The following is a 10,587-nucleotide window of genomic DNA, read 5'->3' as shown; positions in this document are numbered from 1 at the left end:
TGTTATCTTTCCAAATCAGGCGTTTGTTACTTCAGGAAATGGTGAACAAGTAAAACCTGAAATCAACAAAATTGTTGAGGAGGATAACAAGAGAGTTTCGAAAGAAGGATTTTTCTCAAAAAAAGCACAGTCGAAAATAACCTCAACAAGAACACCTCCACTTTCCAAAGACAAAAACAACAAAGAAATTGGGTGGTTAAATCTGATAAACCAAAGGTTGAACAACATACAAATGACAAAGTTTCTCAAAAATCAAATCAAAATGTTCAAAATTTCAAAGAACAAATTGAAAAGATTTCAAAAGAAAATGGGATATCGATGACCAAAGCTCGAAAAAAAGTTTATTGGCAAAATTTTGAGTCCAAAACTAACAACATGTTTTATCACCAAAAACGTCTGAAAAAGAAAAGAATGAACATGTTCAAACCAAGTCTCAAAATAAATCTTTCGTTGGAAACAAACCCATTTAAAAAACTGCTATACAACAAAAAAAAATTTCAAAGAGAAACCCAAATGACTCAAAATCATCACTAAAGTCAAATGTTCACAAACCAAGAAGTGAAAATTTTGGGAAAAATCAAAGCTCAAAGAATTTTGTTTCTAATCATCAAAACAATAAGTTTTCACAAAATCGTTTTCAAAGAAATGATTTTCAATCAAATGTACAAAGGGATTGTACTCAATTTTCAAGTCAAAAATGATTTTCGAATGCACCACAAGTTTTTCATCAATCAAATGTTGGTTATCAAAAATGTTTTCAAAATCGTTTTCAACCACAAGCAAAGCCAGTGTTTTCAAAACCATCTTTTGAAAAGTTAAATGAAAATGTAAAGAGCAAAACGACATTCAAACCCAAACAACCGAATTTTTCCAATCCACCTTCGAAACAAACATCTAAATCTTCGTTTGTCAAAGGGAAAACCAATGTGAAAAATATCAATCATTGGCTGGAGGGAAAAGGAAAGTCCTTTCAAAATGGTAGATTCGCTCAAGAAGAAATCAAGTATGCTTATGAGAACTACTTGATTGTTTTGTCAAAAGGAAGCTTTTCTTCAAAGGAGTCAAATCCTTCAGTTCGACAGTGGAGAGCTGTTTCTAAAGCTAAGGTTGATGAGAAACGAACTGAGGAGAAAAAGGCAAAAGTCAGTGTTGATCCTCAACCAACGAATGATTTCATTTCAATACCCTTGTCTAACGAAGTGGACTTAATTGATAGTTTGAAATCAAAAGTTCGTAATTAGGTTTTAGGATCTTCGTTTCATAATGCATTTACTTCTAATAAGCAAGGACCCAAAAAGCCTTGGGGACCTAAATTTTTCCACTCATTGCAGGTTTTGTGTGATGAGAAATATGATGACAAATGGTATATTGATAGTGGTTTCTCTCGTCACATGATAGGTAGGAAGGAAAACTTGCGAGACTACCGAAGTCTAGATAATGCTGGTGTGGTGAAATTTGGCAACAATAACAAGTGTCAAGTAAAAGGTTATGGAAAAGTCACGAATGACAAGTTCACAGTTAACAGGGTTTCATATGTCGAAGGTCTTTAACACAATTTAAAAATGTTTCGCAACTTGTTGTGGGCATTGGTAATCAAGTTGTCTTCGATGAATAAGGAAGTGTTATTTCAAATAAAGACACTGAAGAAGTTCTTCTCAAGTCAAAAAGAAAAGGTGATATGTTTACCCTTGATCTCAAACCCATTGTAGGTGTTCCCTCGGTTTGTTTACTCTTAAAAGCATCATCAGACATGAGCTGGCTATGGCATCGACGTCTTTCACACATCAATTTTAAGAATCTGAATAAATTGGTGGTACAAGATCTTGTTCGTGGTTTACCTGTCTTAAGGTTTGATAACGATACTTTGTGTGTAGCTTGCGAACAAGAAAAACAGCATCGACAAGGTCATACGTTTGTCTTTGATTCAAAGATCATTGAACCTTTGGAACTTCTTCACATTGACCTTTGTGGCCCTTCGACTGTTGAAACTCTCAACAAGAAAAGGTATATCTTGGTTATTGTTGATTATTTTTCCAGGTTTACTTGGGTGTATTTTCTACGACTAAAATCAGACACTGCTCAAGTAATGATCGACTTCATAAAACAAATTGAACTGAGTCTGAAGAAAAAGGTTCGTAAGATCAAGAGTGATAATGGTTCAGAGTTCAAGAATAAGATTCTTGATTTGTTTTTAACTGATAAAGGAATTTCGCATAATTTTTCTTCTCCTTACACACCTCAACAAAATGGTGTTGTCGAAAGGAGGAACCGGTGTCTCTGCGAAGCAGCAAGAATAATGCTTTCATATGTTAATCTTCCACAATATCTTTGGGTTGAAGCAGTTTCGACGGCTTGTTTTACTCAGAATCGATCTTTCATTCATCGCCATTTTAATATAACCCCTTATGAAATCATTAACAATAAGAAACCAAATGTCAAAATTTTCCATGTTTTTGGTTGCAGATGCTTCATTATGAATCTTAAGGATAACCTTTCGAAATTTCAGTCAAAAGCTGATGAAGGGATATTCCTGGGATATTCTCACAATTATGTGGCATATAGGGTGTTAAACAAGCGAACCAGGAAAACCGAAGAAACCTTTAATCTTACCTTTGTTGATTACTTTGTTAAAAGAGTAGAAAAGAGTTTGGAACAACAACCAAACATTAATGAATCGAATGATGAATCTCAGAGTTTGAATTCTTTAGATTTTGATTATGATTTAATTTTTGGTGTACTTGACAGGGATATCGATGCAGAAATCCATGCTGATGATAATCAATTACCTGAAGCTTCGAAGCATTCTGATGATTTGACTATCACACATGATGATGGTGATTTGACCTCTTCAACGAATTCTCTAATGAATAACGGAAGTCTGTCAGTTTTACCTAATGATCAAGTGGAGGGGGAGAACTTGAATTCGACTAATGAAGTCGATGGGGAGCATACTTTCGAGGGGGAGCATAATCAAATGAATGTTGATGTCGAGGGGGAGCATCATCACATTGATCCAATTGTTGAGGGGGAGCAAAATGGATCCTTACCAAAATTTTCGAATATTTAAAGTGATGTATTTCTTGATGTGAATAATAATATGTCCAATGCAGGTGACGGTTCTGAAACAGAAGAAATGTTCAAATATGCACCATTGGATTTTGATCCTTCATATCCACCAATGGATAGATGGACATGAAGTCATCCACAAGAACAAATTCTTGGTGATCTCAAGCTGGAGTTTTAACTAGAGCTCAGCAACGTGCGAAGAATGAGGTAGTCAATGTTCGTCAAGAATTTTGTATGTTCAACGTGTTTATTTCTAAAATTGAACCAAAGTCAGTAAAGGCTGCTATGGATGATCCAAATTGGATTGTATCCATGCAATCTGAATTGGCTGAATTTGAACGAAATAAAGTATGGAGACTTGTTTCGAAACCCAAAGATGTATCGATAATAGGCTTAAAATGGATCTTTAAAAATAAAACTGATAAAGAAGGGAACATAGTGCGAAATAAGGCTAGGCTTGTTGTAAAAGGATATTCGCAACAAGAAGGTATTGATTATGAAGAAACCTTTGCCCATGTTGCAAGACTCGAGGCTGTTCGAATATTTTTAGCCTATGCAGCTCACAAGGACTTCGATGTATATCAAATGGATGTGAAGTGTGCTTTTCTCAATGGAGTGTTGGAAGAAACGATGTATGTCGAGCAACCAACAGGTTTTGTAAATTCACAATACCCTGATCATTGTTATGTTTTAGATAAGGCTGTTTATGGACTTAAACAAGCACCACGAGCCTGGTATGCCACTCTTACTAATTTCTTAAAATCATCGAAATTTAAACAAGGATCTGTTGATGCCACTCTCTTTCGAAAGAAAGTTAGGAATCATCTCATGCTTGTTCAAATTTATGTTGATGATATTATATTTGGTTCTACTGATCCTAACTTGTCAAATGAGTTTGAAAATATGATGAAGATTCAAATTAAGATGAGGATGATGGGGAAGATCAATAATTTTCTGGGATTGAATATTCGTCAATGCAGAGAAAGAATTTTTATCAATCAGGAGAAGTATTCACGAAATCTGCTTGAGAAGTTTGGAATGAACAATAGCTCAAAGCTGAGAGTACCAATGTCGGTTGGCACAAGACTTGGTCCTTCGTTGGATAAGACAGCTGTCGATCTCACATTGTACATGAGCATGATTGGTTCGTTACTTTATCTAACTATTAGTAGACCTGATATCATGTTTGTTGTGTGCAATTGTGCTAGGTATTAGTTGAATCCCAGGGAACCTCATCTTACAGTTGTAAAGAATATCTTTCGCTATCTCAAAGGCACAGTTTTGTTGGGTTTGTGGTACCCCTCAAAAATAGGGTTTTTCATTCAAGCGTTTTCAGATGCAGACTTAGGTGGTTGTCAACTTGATCGAAAAGCACAAGTGGTGGATGTCAACTTCTGGATGGGAATCTTGTTAGCTGGCAATCAATGAAACAAACTTGTGTTTCGATTTCCACAGCAGAAGCAAAATACGTTGCTGCTGCAATTTGCACTTCTCAAATCATATGGATTCAAAGTCAACTGCATGATTATGCAATCAACATGAAGAAAATTCCGTTGTATTGTGACTCACAAAGTGCTATTCGCATCTGCCATAATCCAGTGCAAGATTCGAAGACTAAACACATTGCACTTCGCTATCACTTTATCAAAGATCATGTCGAAGATGGCAACATTGAAGTTCACTTTGTAAAGAACACATATCAACTTGCTGATATATTCACCAAACCTTTGGATGAGAAAACTTTTCTAAGGATTTTGTCGGGATTAGGTATGATTGATGCTAGTGTTGTTCCAAGCCTGCCTTCATCTTAAAGTTAAGCTGTGTCGACTTCTCGCTGATTGATTCAGAAGTTACTGTTCACAGTTTAACGTTCAACATGCTTCGTTTTCGACATTCCTCTAAACGATTCAGAATACTCTTCGTTAGTCAAGACACAACAATTCTGTTGATGAATTATTTTTTTATGTCGGTACTTTACACTTTGCTTGTATAATATATTTTTCGTTTCAAAATCAAAAACACCATAAAGATTTTCTTGTTTTTGTTATTTCAATTCAAAAATCAAAAACACCAAAAAAAGATTTTCTTGTTTTTTTTATTTCAATTCTAAAATCGAAAACACCAAAAAGATTTTCTTGTTTTTGTTATTTCAATTCAAAAATCAGAAACACCAAAAAGATTTTCTTGTTTTTGTTATTTCAATTTAAAAATCAAAAATATCAAAAAAAATCTCTTATTTTTGTTATTTTCTTTTCGAAAACAAACAACCAAAAATATTTTACATTTTTTTGCTAGTTAACTTGTTTGTGCAGCTTAGTAGCGAAGACCTCTGGTGGTACATGCTTTGCATATTTAGGGAAAAGTATAAATTCGATCCTTTGTACTAGTTAAGTGTCCCTAGAAGCATATTGCAGCATGTTGTCCTAAGCCTCCACCACTCAATGTGTTTTGAAGCCTTAATGAATATTTCATCATGAGAAATCCTTCCCAATTAGGCTGTATTCGCATTAGTCACTGAGCTGCCTTACTATTCTCATATTGAGTTAAGAGTTTCCTGCTTGGTCGACCAATAGGAGAGGTACATTTCATTTCTTATACCAATCTTTTTCATCATAAAATTCTTTCACGATCACACACAATAACATATGCCCAAGAGAACACTGGTTCGAACCAACCAGGATTTAGGCATGTACACAGTCTGTGTTTATGATTTGAATTTATGAGACCATGATGAAGGTGAAACCCACCATTTCGAACCATTTAAGGAAGTAACGGTGAACTTTATGTTCAAAATTTTAACGAAACACTTGTTTCTGTACATCTGTTCGATATTCAAAATCATATTCTTTCGTTTTGAGTGATCTTGATAAAATGTTCGACACGCACGACATTTTTGCCCAACAAGGTCCAGTACTCATTTATTTTTTTGAATATGATTTCAGTCTGAATATCAGTTTGATCCTTCGTTACTTGATATATTTTTCAAAGTATACTTGTCACTGACTACACTGGTCAAACAAGTAATTTCGTTTATAATTTCTCACACTTATATTGAGTTGTGATATGTAACAAAATTCAATCTAACCGTGAAGCCTTATAAAAGAATCCCTTCGGTACTCCTCTATGAGTATTCGATTATAATTCACGGGAAACCACACAAGCTGTTCGACATCTCTCTTGATGTAGAATGAAGTGATCTTTGCCTGGGATCTTACTGCATTTATGTTGATTTTTAATTGACATCACAGATCTAATTTTTTTTTTCTCTTGATCTCATCCCAATTTTTGGCACACTTAAGCACACACCAAAATCCTTAAGGTTCTGAGTAATACCAACTCAGGCTGAGGATTTCAAAAGGTTTGGCACATGACTTCGCTTCGCAACCCAAAAGTGAAAGAGCCCAACCTCCATGCCGACGGTTCTCTGACGGTTCTTATCCTCTTGGGGCACGAAATGACCGATTGATGTAACGATTTGGTTGCTTCATGATTTTCAAGGAAAAGTGCTCATCACTTTTCAGACGTGGCTACTATTACGGCTCTAGGTACGATTTACAGGGAAACATGTGGCATGGTTTTAATGGTTAACCACTTCACATTCAAACGTGGGGTTTACGTATAAAAGGGTTTTGGGTAATCTCATTCCATCTTTACACGTTCAAAATCAAGATTTTCCCAGTTCTCTTTCCATATACGCTTTGTTCTCTCCAAAACTTTCAAACCCTAACAATGGCAGTCACAAATGTAAACATTGATCCGTCTCAAACCACCGATGACAACACATCTCAACCATTACTGAAGATTCAGGGTACTAATTATCAAGTTTAACCTGATATTGGCCAATATCCTGAAGAATTGAAGATGCTTATTGTCGCTTTGAATCACTCGATTTTATCAACTGCAATGTCGGCCTCTTTTTCTGTTCCAATGACATGGTTGTCGCTTGCTGGTTCCACTGTTGTGCTAAAAAAGATGACCAAAGTGATTACTTTTCAGTTGACAAGTGAGAAGAAGTATAAGTTAATAAAGAAGCAGTTTGCTTAGATATTGAACATACCCAACGAAGAACCTTTGTATGAGGTTACAAATGAACAGGTGGTTCATATGTTCAACGTAATGGGTCATCAACCATTGCTTACCAAGATAAGTGACTTTAAGAAATAATCTCTTCCTTGTATATGGAACTTTCTTTTTGGGATATTTCTTCGATGCCTAATTGGTAGAAGTGTTGGATTGGATAAGGCAAAACTAGAGATTTATGCTATGGTCGCAGGATTGTATTATGATTTAATAGTTGATTATGCAACCCAGTTATGGCAGGGGTTTGCGAATAGTATTAAAAATACTAGTGTTGTTGCTGTAGTTTCTTGTGCTCGCTATTGGAGCCTGATACTGAAGTATGTTTACGAAAAGGAAGGGATCCTGGTTCCTGTTGATGATCCTAAGGCTGAGTTTGGCATTTACCAACATCCTAAGGTTGTGACAGATGATTTGGATGTTTTTCCAAATGTGGCACAAATTCCTGATACTATGCTTCGCAAAGTTGATCCTGCTAATCATGTTCTTCTTGCTTATCTTCAAAGTATCAATCCCTCAATTGAAACTAGGGTTTTATTGGTGAAATGTGTTGCTGGTACTTCTAAACGCACTAAGGGTTGCAAGAAGGTTACTAAGGCTAGTCCACCAAAGCCTGATCCTTCTCCTAAAAAGATAGCTACTGCGAAGGAAACAAAGAAACCTGTTCAAGAGATGGTTGTTTAAGAATTCGATAAGGAGGTTATGCCTTTGAAGTCTGGGGTTCTCAAGCGTCTAAAGAAAATGGCTCATAGGCCTCGACACTCTCCTGAGAAGCCTATTATCGAAGAAGAAACTGCTAAAAAGTCCTTGTCCTTACCAAAAGGGGGTTCTGGTTCCAAACGAATTCGCAAACCTCAACTCTCTCGTAAAGGAGTCAAGATTCGTGAGATTCCTACTCCAGTTTCTCCAGCATCCAAAAAGCAAAGGGCAAGAGATATGGTCAAGAAACTTCAAAAGAAGCAAAAGCGTGTTAAAGATCCGTTGGACGAAGTGGTTGTTGAGACTAAATCCGAAGACAGTGGAAACTCTCAGTCTCCAATTCGTCAAGATGATATAGGCTTTCCATCACCGTCGAGGGGCTCTCCACTCAAGTCGTTTTTCGAGGAGACTAGAGGTCCTGGTGGTAATGTGAAAGCATCTCATGTGGACACAACCATCAATCAATGTGATCCTTCGCAAGTATCCGCCCCTAAGCAGACTACAGTTATACCACCCGAAGTTTTGACGACCAAATCAGTTTCTGAGGAGGTTAGAACTTCAGGCATCCCTGAGAACATATCTGATATGGACGCAAATGTCAACAAGGGTGATGGGGTGTTAAATAACGAAGCACAAGGTACTTCCACCATTATTATTTCATCCACTTTCAACACATGTACCATTGATACCATTACTTCTCTACCACCATTTCATACTCCCATTTCTCTTACAATACCTCAATCCACTACATCACCAACTTTTCAAAACATCCTAGAACAACCCATTACTTCGTTATTTCCTTCTCAATCCACTTAAGGCCTTAAATCTTTCCATGATGATACCACTAAAGGCGATGATGAAATGGTCTCTTTTGCTGACATTCAGTTTGATCCAGAAGAAGAGAATATACTAGATCATATGCTTATGTCTGGTAAGCAATTCAAAATTCTTAACAGGAAGCTAAATTCATTGTTATAACTTCAAGCTGATGCTGGAAGTAGAAATCATGTCTCTAGGATCGAAGTAGATGTGATGCTTAAAGCACAAGAGCTTCGTTTGAAAAATACAATGGATCAAATGAACAAGAACAATGAGTTGCGAATAAAGTCTCAGTCCGATTCTTTCCATCATGAGGCCAAGGAGTTGAAAGCAGTTGCAAAAGAAAGACATATTTTGTTTATTAAAGATGTTAAAAAGGTTCGTGAGGATGTGAACCTGAAGATTAAGGAACTTCGTTCTGACATGGTAAAGGAAGTTGCAGCTATTGATCACAATTATTCATTTCATCACACCAAGGTGGATATATTTGCTGATGATGTCATGAATATGGTTAAGTGGTATAATTCCTTACTTCCAAAGTTTGATTCGAAGGCTGAGTCTGATGCCCAGGAAGTCGCACAGTTGAAAGAACTCTTGAATAATCTCAAGGAGTCTGTTTCGGATCTTGGATCATCTTCATCTTCATTGCTTACTCCAGATTTCTTGAATCAGAAGTTTCGCTTGTGGAGTCTACTCTTCAAGCTGAAGTAGCTCCACTTACGAAGTTGATTAATCTGATGCCAACTGATGCCCCGCCTGTTCGCACAAGGGTGCAAGGGGGAAAAGGAGATGTGAGTGTTGGCATGGGATTGAAAGCTGGTATGGGAGGAAGTGGTTTATCAAAATATGGTAGTGATGCGAAGGTCGTTAGAAGAGTAATGTCTACTCAAATTCCTACTTTGTTGCCCAAGACTTCATATTCAACTATTTCCACCACGGTTACAACGAAGCCTATAATGAAAGGAGTTGTCATTATGGAATCAAGTTCATCGAAGCCACCTCAATCAACTAAAGAAGATAAAGGAAAGGGAAAGGGTATTAGTATTGAACCAACTGCCGAAGAGAAGAAGGTTGCCTTAGAAAAAGAAATGGAAAGGCAAAGACAAATTCAAAGCATTCTTCGGCAAAGGCAAGGTGACCCTCCTGGTTTGGAAAAGGGTGATCCTATGAAACATTATTGCTATGAAACTATTGAAGCTACGGTGTTATATGGGGAAATGCATGATTTCCAAGAAGAGTTATTCTACTGAAAACTCTGACTTCAATCAGTTAGACTTACCTGTTAACGAAATGATGTTCAAGTCTAGCCAATATCAGATTGTAGACAAATTTCAAGATATAGAAGAATTCATGAGGTTGAAGCTTCGATTCCGTGCTGTCCTTGCAAAGATGAAGAGGAAGTTTGGTCTCTGGTGAAAATAGTAAGAGTTCTCAACATTTCCAAGGATGTCTTATTCGAAGGAGTGTTGCAGAATTTTCATTTTCATGCAGTCCGAGCAAACAATGTTGCGTTTGACTGCTCGGTTGCAGACTTCCCTTTGATGAATCTTAATGATCTTATCAGTGTGGCAAGGATATTGAAGGGAGTTGATGTTTCGAAGCTCCAAATGACAACCAAAGAAGACTTCTTGATTGGGCATGCACACGTAAATCTACTTATAGACAATTATTTTGATTGTCTTGAAATGACTGATGTTGAATTGGCTTTAGCAATGAGAAAACACGTGTCTGTGCCTATATCAATGGTAAAAGGAACAAGAAGTTTAAAAAACTATGAAGATGGCGAAATCTATTTGAAGCCTCTGGGAATAGTTTTTATTGGAAAAAACAAGAAAGGAAGAAACACCAAGTATCTTTTCGAAGTTTGTGATGTGGAAAAGTATACAATTTCTCAATCTACAAATCTGCTTGTTCGAATGAATAGCT

The sequence above is a fragment of the Lactuca virosa genome, chromosome 7 (genome assembly GCF_052849685.1).
Source record: "Lactuca virosa cultivar CGN04683 chromosome 7, Lactuca_virosa_CGN04683_v6, whole genome shotgun sequence".
Taxonomy (NCBI): Eukaryota; Viridiplantae; Streptophyta; class Magnoliopsida; order Asterales; family Asteraceae; genus Lactuca; species Lactuca virosa.
Note: the sequence above shows the minus strand (reverse complement) of the source record.